Source organism: Rattus norvegicus, chromosome X (genome assembly GCF_021556685.1).
Source record: "Rattus norvegicus strain SHRSP/BbbUtx chromosome X, alternate assembly SHRSP_T2T, whole genome shotgun sequence".
NCBI lineage: Eukaryota > Metazoa > Chordata > Mammalia > Rodentia > Muridae > Rattus > Rattus norvegicus.
In genome coordinates this window covers 50256979-50273436 of record NC_141554.1, presented here as the reverse complement: position 1 = coordinate 50273436, position 16458 = coordinate 50256979, and positions in this window count along the sequence as shown.

Genomic DNA, 16458 nt, shown 5'->3' with positions numbered 1-16458 from the left:
ATCTGTTGGTTGCCGTTTTGTCCTAACCACAGTGTCCTTTGCCTTACAGAAGCTTTGCAGTTTTATGAGATCCCATTTGTCGATTCTTGATCTTAGAGCATAAGCCATTGGTGTTTTGTTCAGGAAATTTTTTCCAGTGCCCATGTGTTCCAGATGCTTCCCTAGTTTTTCTTCTATTAGTTTGAGTGTGTCTGGTTTGATGTGGAGGTCCTTGATCCACTTGGACTTAAGCTTTGTACAGGGTGATAAGGATGGATCGATCTGCATTCTTCTACATGTTGCCCTCCAGTTGAACCAGCACCATTTGCTGAAAATGCTATCTTTTTTCCATTGGATGGTTTTGGCTCCTTTGTCAAAAATCAAGTGACCATAGGTGTGTGGGTTCATTTCTGGGTCTTCAATTCTATTCCATTGGTCTATCTGTCTGTCTCTGTACCAATACCATGCAGTTTTTATCACTATTGCTCTGTAATACTGCTTGAGTTCAGGGATAGTGATTCCCCCTGAAGTCCTTTTATTGTTGAGGATAGCTTTAGCTATCCTGGGTTTTTTGTTATTCCAGATGAATTTGCAAATTGTTCTGTCTAACTCTTTGAAGAATTGGATTGGTATTTTGATGGGGATTGCATTGAATCTGTAGATTGCTTTTGGTAAAATGGCCATTTTTACCATATTAATCCTGCCAATCCATGAGCATGGGAGATCTTTCCATCTTCTGAGGTCTTCTTCAATTTCTTTCCTCAGTGTCTTGAAGTTCTTATTGTACAGATCTTTTACTTGCTTGGTTAAAGTCACACCGAGGTACTTTATATTATTTGGGTCTATTATGAAGGGTGTCGTTTCCCTAATTTCTTTCTCGGCTTGTTTCTCTTTTGTATAGAGGAAGGCAACTGATTTATTTGAGTTAATTTTATACCCAGCCACTTTGCTGAAGTTGTTTATCAGCTTTAGTAGTTCTCTGGTGGAACTTTTGGGATCACTTAAATATACTATCATGTCATCTGCAAATAGTGATATTTTGACCTCTTCTTTTCCGATCTGTATCCCTTTGATCTCCTTTTGTTGTCTGATTGCTCTGGCTAGAACTTCAAGAACTATATTGAATAAGTAGGGAGAGAGTGGGCAGCTTGTCTAGTCCCTGATTTTAGTGGGATTGCTTCAAGTTTCTCTCCATTTAGTTTAATGTTAGCAACTGGTTTGCTGTATATGGCTTTTACTATGTTTAGGTATGGGCCTTGAATTCCTATTCTTTCCAGGACTTTTATCATGAAGGGGCGTTGAATTTTGTCAAATGCTTTCTCAGCATCTAATGAAATGATCATGTGGTTCTGTTCTTTCAGTTTGTTTATATAATGGATCACGTTGATGGTTTTCCGTATATTAAACCATCCCTGCATGCCTGGGATGAAGCCTACTTGATCATGGTGGATGATTGTTTTGATGTGCTCTTGAATTCGGTTTGCCAGAATTTTATTGAGTATTTTTGCGTCGATATTCATAAGGGAAATTGGTCTGAAGTTCTCTTTCTTTGTTGTGTCTTTGTGTGGTTTAGGTATAAGAGTAATTGTGGCTTCATAGAAGGAATTCGGTAGGGCTCCATCTGTTTCAATTTTGTGGAATAGTTTGGATAATATTGGTATGAGGTCTTCTATGAAGGTTTGATAGAATTCTGCACTAAACCCGTCTGGACCTGGGCTCTTTTTGGTTGGGAGACCTTTAATGACTGCTTCTATTTCCTTAGGAGTTATGGGGTTGTTTAACTGGTTTATCTGTTCCTGATTTAACTTCGATACCTGGTATCTGTCTAGGAAATTGTCCATTTCCTGAAGATTTTCAAATTTTGTTGAATATAGGTTTTTATAGTAAGATCTGATGATTTTTTGAATTTCCTCCGAATCTGTAGTTATGTCTCCCTTTTCATTTCTGATTTTGTTAATTTGGACACACTCTCTGTGTCCTCTCGTTAGTCTGGCTAAGGGTTTATCTATCTTGTTGATTTTCTCAAAGAACCAACTTTTGGTTCTGTTGATTCTTTCTATGGTCCTTTTTGTTTCTACTTGGTTGATTTCAGCTCTGAGTTTGATTATTTCCTGCCTTCTACTCCTCCTGGGTGTATTTGCTTCTTTTTGTTCTAGAGCTTTTAGGTGTGCTGTCAAGCTGCTGACATATGCTCTTTCCTGTTTCTTTCTGCAGGCACTCAGCGCTATGAGTTTTCCTCTTAGCACAGCTTTCATTGTGTCCCATAAGTTTGAGTATGTTTTATCTTCATTTTCATTAAATTCTAAAAAGTTTTTAATTTCTTTCTTTATTTCTTCCTTGACCAGGTTATCATTGAGTAGAGCATTGTTCAATTTCCACATATATGTGGGCATTCTTCCCTTATTGTTATTGAAGACCAGTTTTAGGCCGTGGTGGTCCGATAGCACGCATGGGATTATTTCTATCTTTCTGTACCTGTTGAGGCCCGTTTTTTGACCAATTATATGGTCAATTTTGGAGAAAGTACCATGAGGAGCTGAGAAGAAGGTATATCCTTTTGCTTTAGGATAGAATGTTCTATAAATATCCGTTAAGTCCATTTGGCTCATGACTTCTCTTAGTCTGTCTACATCACTGTTTAATTTCTGTTTCCATGATCTGTCCATTGATGAGAGTGGGGTGTTGAAATCTCCCACTATTATTGTGTGAGGTGCAATGTGTGTTTTGAGCTTTAGTAAGGTTTCTTTTACATATGTAGGTGCCCTTGTATTTGGGGCATAGATATTTAGGATTGAGAGTTCATCTTGGTTGATTTTTCCTTTGATGAATATGAAGTGTCCTTCCTTATCTTTTTTGATGACTTTTAGTTGGAAATTGATTTTATTTGATATTAGAATGGCTACTCCAGCTTGCTTCTTCTGACCATTTGCTTGGAAAGTTGTTTTCCAGCCTTTCACTCTGAGATAGTGTCTGTCTTTGTCTCTGAGGTGTGTTTCCTGTAGGCAGCAGAATGCAGGGTCCTCGTTGCGTATCCAGTTTGTTAATCTATGTCTTTTTATTGGGGAGTTGAGGCCATTGATATTGAGAGATATTAAGGAATAGTGATTATTGCTTCCCGTTATATTCATATTTGATGTGAGGTTATGTTTGTGTGCTTTCATTCTCTTTGTTTTGTTGCCAAGACGATTAGTTTCTTGCTTCTTCTAGGGTATAGCTTGCCTCCTTATGTTGAGCTTTACCATTTATTATCCTTTGTAGTGCTGGATTTGTAGAAAGATATTGTGTAAATTTGGTTTTGTCATGGAATATCTTGGTTTCTCCATCGATGTTAATTGAGAGTTTTGCTGGATACAGTAATCTGGGCTGGCATTTGTGTTCTCTTAGGGTCTGTATAACATCAGTCCAGGATCTTCTGGCCTTCATAGTTTCTGGCGAGAAGTCTGGTGTGATTCTGATAGGTCTCCCTTTATATGTTACTTGACCTTTTTCCCTTACTGCTTTTAATATTCTTTCTTTATTTTGTGCGTTTGGTGTTTTGACAATTATGTGACGGGAGGTGTTTCTTTTCTGGTCCAATCTATTTGGAGTTCTGTAGGCTTCCTGTATGTCTATGGGTATCTCTTTTTTTAGGTTAGGGAAGTTTTCTTCTATGATTTTGTTGGAGATATTTACTGGTCCTTTGAGCTGGGAGTCTTCACTCTCTTCTATACCTATTATCCTTAGGTTTGATCTTCTCATTGAGTCCTGGATTTCCTGTATGTTTTGGACCAGTAGCTTTTTCCGCTTTACATTATCTTTGACAGTTGAGTCAATGATTTCTATGGAATCTTCTGCTCCTGAGATTCTCTCTTCCATCTCTTGTATTCTGTTGGTGAAGCTTGTATCTACAGCTCCTTGTCTCTTCTTTTGGTTTTCTATATCCAGGGTTGTTTCCATGTGTTCTTTCTTGATTGCTTCTATTTCCATTTTTAATTCCTTCAACTGTTTGATTGTGTTTTCCTGGAATTCTTTCAGGGATTTTTGCGATTCCTCTCTGTAGGCTTTTACTTGTTTATTAATGTTTTCCTGTGCTTCCCTAAGTGTGTTCAGGTCTTTCCTGAAGTCCTCCAGCATCATGATCAAATATGATTTTGAAACTAGATCTTGCTTTTCTGGTGTGTTTGGATATTCCATGTTTGTTTTGGTGGGAGAATTGGGCTCCGATGATGGCATGTAGTCTTGGTTTCTGTTGCTTGGGTTCCTGCGCTTGCCTCTCGCCATCAGATTATCTCTAGTGTTACTTTGTTCTGCTATTTCTGACAGTGGCTAGACTGTCCTATAAGCCTGTGTGTCAGGAGTGCTGTAGACCTGTTTTCCTCTCTTTCAGTCAGTTATGGGGACAGAGTGTTCTGCTTTCGGGCGTGTAGTTTTTCCTCTCTACAGGTCTTCAACTGTTCCTGTGGGCCTGTGTCTTGAGTTCACCAGGCAGCTTTCTTGCAGCAGAAAATTTGGTCTTACCTGTGGTCCCGAGGCTCAGGTTTGCTCGTGGGGTGCTGTCCAGGGGCTCTCTGCAGCGGCAGCAACCAGGAAGACCTGTGCCGCCCCTTCCGGGAGCTTCAGTGCACCAGGGTTCCAGATGGTCTTTGGCTTTTTCCTCTGGCGTCCGAGATGTGTGTGCAGGGAGCAGTCTCTTCTGGTTTCCCAGGCCTGTCTGCCTCTCTGAAGGTTTAGCTCTCCCTCCCACGGGATTTGGGTGCAGAGAACTGTTTATCCGGTCTGTTTCCTTCAGGGTCCGGCGGTGTCTCTGGCTGGGGTCCTGCCGCTCCTGGGCCCTCCCCCACGGGAGCCCAGAGGCCTTATACAGTTTCCTCTTGGGCCAGGGATGTGGGCAGGGGTGAGCAGTGTTGGTGGTCTCTTCCGCTCTGCAGCCTCAGGAGTGCCCACCTGACCAGGCGGTTGGGTCTCTCTCTCACCGGGTCTGGGAGCAGAGAGCTGCTGCGGGCCGGGATCCGCGGGTGTGGGACTTCCGGTAAACACAGAACGTGCCTGGTTCTAGAGAAATTCTGTTTCCGTGTGTCCCAAGCTCACCAGGCAGCTTTCTTGCAGCAGAAAATTTGGTCTTACCTGTGATCCCGAGGCTCAAGTTCGCTCGTGGGGTGCTGCCCAGGGGCTCTCTGCAGCGGCAGCAACCAGGAAGACCTGTGCCGCCCCTTCCGGGAGCTTCAGTGCCCATATTTACATTTTACATTGCCACTTAAATGAGATTTAGTAACATATCAAATGCCACACAGAGGGGTTGGGGATTTAGCTCAGTGGTAGAGCACTTGCCTAGCAAGCACAAGTCCCTGGGTTCGGTCCCCAGCTCTGAAAAAAAGAAAAGGAAAAAAAATGCCACACAGAGAAGCAAGTCAAGTACAAACTCATTATAATATCTGATTCATGATTACTAATATGCCTCTCCCCCTCCCATTTCTCTTCTATAGCTCTTACTTCTAGTTGTATAGATCTCTATCTTTCTGAGGATAAATTATAAAGGTGGCCACATATTTCCATTATTACATACTACCTTACAAGGTTGTGTATCTATATGCAGGTGAGGGCTGGCACAAGTTAATATGAGGTCTGTAATTAGACAGTAAAAAGTAAGATGGGGACAAAGTTTTTATTAGGTGGAAGAGAAGAGGAAAGGAAAGAAGAACCAAGATGCAGGCAGAAAAGGATAACCCAGATCTGTGCAACCTTAAATGGCCACGGGTAGATATGAATATTTCTTAAGGGATGGATTTTTATAGGTCAATTTATTTTATCTAGGTGGGCAGTTTATATCATTATCAATCGGTTGCGAGTTCATTCTGTGGACACTTTGTAGAATGAGAATTAAGATATAAATCTGATTGTTAAATGTACAAGCATCTGGAGTTTTGAATTTATTAGGTTATTGGCAATTGATACTTTAACCACTAGGGGGCGGATGCTGGTAATGTAGACAGAGCAGTGGCAGAGAGCTGCAAGAGGGTAACAACTGCTGGGACTAAGGGTTGGTTGCTGGGAGTGTGGGCAGAGTCCCTGACAGGGAGCTGTGAAAGAGCACCCTCCGCTTGGATCTCTAGACTCCTGATTTTACCAAGTTGTTGGGACCAGAGAGTTCCCAGATGGCAGAGAGACAGCAGGGAGAGGCAGCTAGCAATGGGGGCAGAGGGACCAGACAATGGCTAGAGGTGGCATGGCTTGGTGCACTGTAACCAGCAGCCACTGAGATGAATGTACCCCACTAATGCCACGTGGATCGATGATGTCGGCTAGCGAGGGTCTGAGGGTACATACCAAAATTCTTTGGTCTCTTAAAGTACTGCCTTCCCTTTTGCATTCTTAGTGACATGGATTCACTAGGAACATAAGTTTTGATGGGACCTAATGAAGGAGTCCCTCCAATTTGGCAGCTGTAGCTGTCACGAGAATCACCTTAAAAGGGCCCTGTCATTTACGGGAGAGGGGTGAGGGCTGATGGTCTGGGGGAGTGGATAGCAGAATTTGGTTTCCAGTGTTGATTGGCAGCAGACAAGGGACAGTGTGTGGCCGAGATAGATGGTGGTCAGCAAAGTTCCATAGGAGCGAATGAAGATGGCAAAGCAACGGGGAGAATAGATGGTCTGGGAGGGGAGAGCATTTAGGTGAAAGGTCAGGAGTTTGGACTGGGCGTCCATACATGAGTTCAAGAAGCTGAGACTTGGAGAGGTCGTTTAGGGAGAGCTTGTAGTCTGAAGGGAGCCAGAGGTAAGAGTTTTACCCAATCTAGATGAAGTTCCTGTGACAGCTTTACAAGAGTAGTTTTTAAAGAGTGGCTAGTTCTTTCTACCTTTCCTGATGATTGAGAGTGTTAGGGAATATGAAATGCCAGGGGACGTCGAGGGCTTTAGACAGAATTTGATAAATTTGGAAGGTAAACTCAGGACCATTGTCTAATTGGAGGGAGGCTGGGACACCAAATCAGGGGATGATCTCTCGGAGGAGGAGATCAGAGACTGTCTGAGCCCTTTTGTTAGTTGTGGGAAATACCTCTACCTACCCAGAGAAGATGTCTACCAAGACCAGGAGGTACTTGGCACGTTTGACAATGGGCATGTGGGTTATGTACCTTGTAGGGTCAGTAATTGGATGGCAACAGGAGAATGGTGCTTAGCAGCAGAGGGATTCTGGATGTCCCAGACTCGGGGGTCTACCTGAGAAGCTGGCAAAGGAAACAACATGTCTGTGTTACTAGGTTGGCTAGTTAGGAGAAGGAGCAGAGGGGCTGCTGGTGAGCTTGGGTTCAGGCGAATGGGTGAAGCAAAGGAAATAGAGGCTCCCAACTTAGCTAGAAGATCCCTTCCCAATAAGGGGACCAGGCATGTTGACTCTACCAAAAAGGAATGGGTGAAAGGTACACCCCTAAAAATGCAGCCAAGCGGTGGGGTCTGGTGAGGAAGGTAAGGTTGTCCCCCTACCCTGACAATAGGGAAATAGAAGAGAGATGTGTGTCCCCAAAACTCCATTAGGACCAAGTAAGTTGCTCCAGTGTCTGAAAGGATAGAGATGGGCTGCCCACATACCATGATAGTTACCCGGGGCTCCCTGCTGGTAATGGCCATAGTCAGGTCTAGGGAACTCAGGCCCCTTCATTCGCCCATAGCCAAGCCTAGGAGATCAGCTGGAGGGTTACCTGGATGTGATATCCCCCTGTCCTGTGCAACATGAGGGCAATCGGCAGCCCAACGTCCCTCTTGATGGCACCTAGGACATTGCCCCATTGGTTTGCGAGGATTAGGGCAAGCCCTCATCCAATGACCCTTTTGGCCACATTTGTAGCAGGGGTCTGGTGTTTCCTTAGCCTTAGAGGCCTAAGGAACAAAAGGAGTCCGGGACAAAAGCTGGAGCTGGTCGGACAGTCTTTGCTAGCATCAGGTATTTTTGTCTGCAAGCCTTTTCACCTCTTCCATGGAAAACCTTGAAGGCAAGCGCCAAAACTTCTGCCTGTGGAGTTAGGGGCCACCTCTCTAGCTTTTTAAGTTTGTCCCTTATGTTGGGGTAGTTCTGGGGAAAGAAATATTGCCAGGGTCCAGCATCGACACAAGATTGATTTTCTCAATTGAAAGCAGGGATATCTGGAAGGCACATAATAAATAAACACAGATTACTCTTTGGGTACAAACTGACAGGCAATTTCAAGGCTTAAAGTCTGTCTGTCTGTCTGTCTGTCTGTCTCTCTCTCTCTCTCTCAGCTTGAGGCTACACACACTCTGCATTCTCTTGTACATGCTGCTTTTTTCCATTGCACTCATCCACACCTCTATTCATTACCCTTTCATTCTCACACACACTTCATACATACCTCACACATATCTCACACACACCACATGCACTCTCCTTTCACTCACACACACACACTTCTCCACACACCTTACATTCTCTCTTCACTTACTTCATTCACATGCTCTTCTCATGTTCTCTCACTCACTCTCACATTTGTTTTCAGACTAGTTCTCACATTCACTCCCTCATGCACTCTCTCATTCACTCTCTAGCCTTTCTCTTGCCCCAGTCTTTTATTGATAATCCAAAAGCAGATAGAAAAAAAGACATTGTATAATCATTGTCAAATCAAATTCAAAAGAATAACCACACCCCACAAAGAATTAAGAATTACAATTGTCCCCCAAAGTTTCAAGCTTCCACTATTCCCAGGCCTGTGGCCAAAATAATAATAATTGTAAACTTATCATTATTTAAACTTTAACTTTTGACTAATTATACTTCAGAGCTCAAAGCTACAAGGTCAGCTACTTGCATTTTCCTGTGAAGCTCTAATGATGAATGACATGGGCAAAGCTGCCAGGCAGTGACCAGAAAGAATCAAGTTAACCCTTAACTCAGTAGTTCTGCTAGCTTTCTGTTCCTTGCACACAATGACTCTTGTAAGAGTCCCAATACTTTGACTTAGATTTACTAGTATATAATTTTATATAATCTGTACTCCTTCATCAAAGAACCACTCTCAAATGTTATGTAAAACTTATTTCCTAACTTCAATAACTTTTTCCTTTCTAGAGGGCCCAATGTTGGCTCTAATTCATTTTCTAATAATTTATTTAACATTTCTTTGCAAGTCAAGTATTAATCTGGAACTACTATTGTGCAGTTATTACATTGTTTCTAAGATGAGAACACACAACATGCACCTGGGCCATAAGGGATGTCCTGTGCTGTGTGCCTATGCCACAATTTCTAATTGTTTAAGAATCATTACATCAAGGACATCTAGTTTCACAGAATTCACCAGAGCAGAAGGAGGAAGAAGTAGGAAAGTTGGATATAAAAGAATAATTATGCAAACCAAGGCCAACTGAAAGGCAGTCACACACAAATGAAATCTATACAGCTGCTGTCCAGAGCTAAGGTTAGGAGAAATGGGAACAAAGGAAAAGGAAACAACCTTTTTCTTTCTCTCTCTCTCTCTCTCTCTCTCTTTCTTTCTTTCTTTCTTTCTTTCTTTCTTTCTTTCTTTCTTTCTTTCTTTCTTTTTTTACAAAGAGCTGCTGCAGGCTACTGGAGATGTCTCCATCCTGGCCTACTGCAGGCAGCCTCTTATTTCAAATGACGAGTCCCCTGGAGAGATGTGCCTCCTGCTTCTCAGGGTCCCAGACACCACCTGTCTTTACAAGGAGCTGCTGCAGGCTTCAGAGATGTCTCTATCCTGGCCTTCTACTGGCAGTCCCTGTCATTGTATGCTGTCCCCAGCAAAATAGATCATCAGAACTTGTTTACCTTCTGGATTTTCAGGGTCTAGATTAGTGTATTGTAATAAAGCCTTTGTAAGGTGTTCTAAAAATTGGGATGGGTTTTCTTGTTTGTCCTGGATATCCTTTTGTAGTTTTTTCAAAATTTACTGGTTTTAAAGCTGCCCTGCGGAGACTGGCCAAGAGACAGATTATGAATCTACCTCTGGCTAAAATACCACCTGTGGAATTATAATTTCACAGGGGATCTTGGTCAGGCACTGCCTCAGATCCAATAGGGTATGTTCCATCTGTCTGATGTATCTCGTCTGTATGTACTTTCACCTGCTCCCAAACTCACCAGCATTCCTCCGGAAGTAAATTATTAGTAAGGATTATATGTACATCATGAAAGGTCAAGCTATAAGATTGAGTAATGTACTGGAACTCTTTAATAAAGGTGGATGAGTTAGAGGTATAGGAACCCAGTCTATTTTCTATTTGAGAAAGTTCATTCAGCGCAATGGGACATGTACCCTGACCAACCCCTCTACAGCCAGCCACTTCTCTCAATGGAAGGACTGGTGCTGGCAATGAGGGGTTTGGGGGTCTGGCTATGGTCTTGGAGTGGGTAAGAGGAGGGGTGAAAATGGGTGCCAGTGTAGGGAGATTGGAGTGTCCTGCAGCTGGCACATGTTGGAAGGGTTCTGGAGAGGTTGATTAAGGAGGCTCTGGGGTAACCTGGTGAGAAGGAGAAACTGAGGTGGTGGCTTGGGTTTTTGCTAGTGTGGAAGCAGGCCTGTGGCAAAGAGGCAGTTCGTTAGCTGGGTCAAGAGTTGTACTGTCATTTGGTGCCTGTTTCATAGCTAAGAGGAATTGGGTGGGGGTACAAGAGGAACACAGAGAGGGTTTAGAGTGAAGATATATAAATGCTTGGACATAAAGAATCTCTTTCCATTTACCAGACTGCTGGCAGTAATTGTGAAGCTCCGGTAAAATTGAGGAATTCAGAATGCAGTTATGCAGTCATTTTGAACTATTATCTAATGAATACTGGGCCCAGAAATTATTGCATAGGTGTATCAATTTTGATGTACTCAGGTGAGGCATTAATTTTAAAGTTTTGAAATTCTCCAAAAGACATCCTAAATGGTGTATGTGGGAGTATGGTCTAAGACCTTCAATTTCCCATTGGGGGAAGTCACCAATTAATTTTCACCAGTGCCTCAGGGAAAATTAATGGCATCGAAAGTATTCTACCAAGGCCAGGTATCTGAATCGTCACTCAGACTCCTGGAGGCTACGACGGACTTGGACCTGCCAGAAAGTGTTCCCACCCAGGCCTTGGATTTCATGTCAGCTGCAAGAACCCAGAGAGAGTGAGGGGGAGCGAGGGACCACTTTCAAGGGAAGCTCCGCCCAATGATCGAGGTCCAACAGGAGTATGTTAGCTAAGGAGATTCCTGGAATCCCAGAAAGAAAAAACAAAACAAAAAACAACAACAACAAAAAAAAAAAAAAAAACTGGTCATGTTTTGTCTGGGAAAGCGGGGTGCTCCCTGCCAACCAGAAAAAAACTAACAATATGTTGGTGTTTGTGCAAAAATTGTGCCCCAAATCGTGTAGCAGGAGTGGAGAACCATGTGGTTAGGCCTGTCTAGGCAGCAAAAACTAGCAAAATGTGCCATGGAGGGTAGCAGGTCACGGAGAAATCTGCTTGCAAGCCAGCTGAAGCAGTAACTCTATCTTGAGTCTCACAGCAGCCAGAAGGTGGCAGTGGAGGCCTAGAAGACCCAACGATCCAATTTGAGCAGTGTGCACTGTGGCAGTGGATACAGTGGTGAATCTAATGGGAGGTTGAGGGACGAGCATGGGAGGAGCGGTAGCTATCCACCCCGGGGGGGGGGGGTGGGAGGAAATCAAATCCGCGTGCGAGCCACCAATGTTGTTGTTTAAATATTGGCCGGTGCCTGGATAAAGCACACCAAGCCAACACGTTTGCTTGTGGAGAGATTTAATGGGAGAATGAGACAAAGGGAAGGGATGAGAGAAAGAAGAGAAAAGAGAGAGAGGGCAGAAGATGTCTGGCTTTTATTTGGAATATGACATAACTGCTCCCAGGTGGAGTTGGGAATTGAGCCAAAAGGTATACTGGAAAGTTATGTCCATTGCCATGGCAACGTAACCAAATGGTGTTGCTGCTGGAGGTGAAGGCAATTCCTGACACCAACAAGTTTATTACTAAAGTCAGGATCCAGGAAGTATTTGTTGGCTTGCTCTTTTCTCCCTTTTGTATTTTTGTAGTCAAACTGACTCTGAAGTTCACCAAGTGTCATGCTGTGGAGAGGCAGGAATGAACGAATATAAAGGCATGAATAGGGCCCCTCACAGGAGCTGGGGAAATATAGTCATACAACTTTAAAGATCAGTGATCTTTGAAAGAGGGGGCTATGATGGAATGAATATAAGAGTTGGAGGAAGCCTTAGAGTACTTGTGAAGGACTAACCTCTGAGATGAACAACTGCTATCTCATTTACCTGTGTTCCTTAGACAAAACAAATGAGGCAGAGAAGCAGACAGACTCAATCTCAACAGTGTGAGGCTCCAACCTTTCTGTATGATGAATGTTGTGAGCATTTAAAGGTCAGAGGAGCCATAAGTATCTACCATGAAGCTACATTTATTTTTTTAATGATTTAACTGAGAGCAGGGTGGGATGTATTTTATACCTAGACATAGTTTCTGCAGCTGCAGCCAAAACAACAAAACAAAACCAAAAATCAAAAAACAAACAAACAACAACAAAAACAGAAAACCAGTCCACATAGGACTAAGCAATACTTCATGGCTAGGGACTATTGCACAGTACAGTCTAACTGAATTTTCCATGACCTGAGGCTCTTTTACCCAGCAACTCCTTAGAAAAGATCATCTTACCTCGGCTTGTTGATGGTTACATTCTCATCCCATACTATCTAACTGTTACCTATCAACTAACAGCTCTTAAGATGGTTGAGGTGAGAGATAGGAGAGAAGTATGTTTGTGTGTGGGGGGGTATTATTTGGTGTGTGCCTACATGTATAGATATATGTAGTCTCAATATATAAGACTATGGGGGAACCCTCATTCCTGAATTCTAAATATTCCTGGTTCAGTTTTGAAGAAACACAAGAAACCTGCCCCCCATTTCTGCAAATCAAATTCTGTACTCTCCTGTCCCTGAGTAGAGCCCAAGCAGTTAGCACTCCCTTTCCCCCAATTTCCCCAGCACAGATACCTCTGGCCTTTGCAGAGATCAGACAAAAGGGAGCCCAGCCTGGCACCCAAATATTGCAATCCCTCTTTCCTGACAGCACTCCCTTCCCCATCCTCCACACCACCCCCAGGTAGATGCTGGCCTTGGGAACAGATGAAAGGCAGTCAACTCTAGCCTCTATGTCCAGGAACCTCGCACTCCCTCCCCTGATTAACAAGCCTTTCTTAGGTGCAGATGGTTCCTGCCCTTGAAGGAAGCAGGAGCCAATATCCTTGAAGTGATAAAGTTCACTTATAGACAATGGGAAAGAGGTAAATAAGTCGTCCCAGACAGCAGTGACCAGTTTGTAAAATACACTAACTTCTGATAATGCAATGCCTTACTATTTTCCAGGTCAAGAAGGTCCCTTTCCAGTTGTTTGGTTCTGCCCCAATGTCTGAACAAATGTTACCAGGTTTAAAGGACAGCACTCTTTAACCCCTCCCCAATCATGTAATGCCATGTCTCAAGAATCCCAGCTTATGCATACTCCTATATGTATCTCAAGCTCTTGGACTCTCGAGTCCAAGAAAATATCACATTCCTAACCTGCACAGCAGGGAAGGCTTACAATCATATAATAAATACTCTCATTGTTCTTGCATCGAACTCTCAACTCCTGGCCATTTCCTGGGGTTCCTGCCAACTGGGCATAACAATTTGATGTTGGAACCTTAGGAAGAAAGGAAGATAAATGTTCATGCCTCTCCCTGGGAAGAATTTTAGAAACAGGGTAGGAAAGCCCTGCCCTGAATATGGGCTGCATCATAAATTAGGCTTATACTCTGAATCAAATGCACAGAGTAGACAAGAGGCATGCATATTTATTGGATATTTTCTGGGGTGGTGTAATTTGTTGCTCCTGTCTTGGCTGTGGGTTCATAACTACAAATTCTAGTACCTTTGAATCCTTAATTATAACATACATGTTTCTAGGTTTTCAGCCTTGGGCTTGGGTTGCCTTAATTTTTACTGTTTTTCTTTCTGTCTTTCAGCTTTTATGAATGAGAAATGATGTCCCAGTTGTGCAGACTGTAGAAGGTACTATCAGTAACACCGACTTCAAGGACTTGAACGTGATTAATAAGTATCTATCAAAACTCTAAATCTGAATTGAACGTTTACCATCAACTTTCTCTAGCTCTCTAATATTCTAAGAAGCCACCTCTGCAGCCAGCTAATTTTGATTCCTTCATAATCAATATAGCAAATATGATCTTCCTTTGTGGAATCAGCCCATCTATGTTGTTAATACAGGGTTTTGGAGTGGGGAACCATGTTGGTTCAACTAAAGAAATACTGGATTTAGGAAAATGGATGTGAGGTTTTTCTCTGCCAAAAAAAAAAAAAAAACCATATGGCAATTTAGCCAAATTAAAGTAAAAAGACAGGTTAATTTGGGAACAGGCTCCTGGTCGAGTTCACCAGTCTCAGGGGAGGAAACCTGAAGAAGTAGCAGGCAAACTATGGCCTAGGAGCCTCTTATAGACTGTGTGGGGGGAGAGGGCTTGTGACTTTGGATGACGGGGGTTAGGGATACCTGTCTTGGATGTTAGGAATGTGGGGCTAGGCACTTTTGGTACCTTTTTGCTCCTGGAGTGAGTGGGATTGAAGAGAGAGGGAAGGAAATCGAATTTGGTAGACCTTGTGTGGGAGGCCAACCAAATGTTCTCTTTGGATATATGGACACAGGTTTATATCTGGCTACTTCCTGCTAGAAAGGGACAAAGTTTGATGGTGGAGTTGGGAGTCAGTGGGTCCATGTTCAGCTGGAGGTTTGAGTGACAAAGTATATGATTGATCCTTATGTGGGGAACCTTGTGAATCCATTTTCTGAGAAGGTGGAGGAGGCAGGGAGCAAAAAGAAATCCCAGGCAAATGAAAATGAGGGGTCCTATTATTGGGTGAGCCATTGGAAAAGTAGTGATTGCCACCAATTGAGGGACTCATTGATGATCTTCCCATCCTCTCACTGGGACTTTTTGGAGAACTTGTTATACAGACCACTCATCTTGGGTAGGAGCCCTCCTGATTCTGGAGAAATGGTACAAGCACTCATGTCCCAGAAGCTTGACAGCTGTAGGTATGGCGAAGATCACAGAGAAGAGTCCTTTCCACCGAGGCTCTAATGACTAGGAAAATAACTGCCTGAAGAGTACTCGGTCCCCAAGGGAGACTTGGGAGCTATAGCTTCTTCTGTTGTGGGGGCAGCCAGGTATCTGTCACATGGGAACAATGGAACAATAGGAGGGAGAGGTAGGGTAAGTACCCAGTCAGTTGTGTAGTTTGAGCTGGGAAGTGATGGCTAAGGAGGAATGGCCTTCTATATAGGAGTTCAAAATGGCTTAAACCTGTAGGAGAGAGAGCAAGGGATAGCCAGGAGGCCAGTGAGAGCAATGGGCCAGTGAGGGTCAAGATAACCTGAGCTCAAGAGACAGCTTTGTGAGCTGTTGTCCTTTCTCTCTTTCAAACTTTCCTGAGGATTGTGGGTGGTATGGGGTTGTGCAATTTCTAGGAGATGCTGAGAACTTTGGACACAAGCTCCATAATCCTGGAGGTGAAGTCTGTTTGAGTGGTCTGTGGTACACTTAACAGAGGAAGCATGTGTCCAAAGAGCACCTGAGCCACTGCAGCTGCAGTTTCCCTGGAGGTGGGGAATGCCTTGATCCAACAGTTGTCATGGTGTCAACCAGGGTTAGGAGATAGCAGAGCTTTTTATGAGTAGGCATGTGGGTAAAATCAACTTGCCAGTCCTTGCCTGGTTGGTAGCCTCTGAGCTGATGCAGAGGCTGGTCTTATCTGGAGAGCCCCCTGTCAGTTGGTCTTAGCACATATCTGGCAGGAAGTGTAGTCCTATAAAGTGTGGACTCGGAGGTCAGTAGGATTAAAAAGGATCTCTAGAAATTGGAATAGGGTTTAGAGCAGATGTGTAGGCACTGGTGAATGTCAGAGATGATCAAAGGTGCCTGCTTTTGGGGAAGGATGAGGTAGTTATTTAGGTAAAGCCACCCACCATTTGTCTGCGTGGCCCCTTTGCCAAGGAATTTGGGTTTTTTTGTTTGTTTGTTTTTTTGTTTTGTTTTTTTCTTTCTTCCTCTGTCTGATAATGAGGTTTGAAAGATGTCAGGAAGAGGATGTGTCCTGTGTGTCTGGAGGAGCTGGAAGCCAAACCCTGGGCCACTGAGTCAGCTGGATCTGGTATCCCAGTAATGAATTATGGCCACCTGTGTTGGGAGCTTGAGATCCTCCAAAGATTTTGTTACAAGGGGACATTGACAATGGGTAGCTAATTTGCCTGTCTGAGTTCCTCTGAGCAAAGAAACTGTTTAGTACCTCATCATAAAACAGCTGGGGATAATGGAACAGATTTATTGCTGGTGCTCCTTTCTTTAGTGAATCAGTCAGACAGCCCTCTGAATAAACTGGTTAACTCTTTGTAAACCAGAGAGGA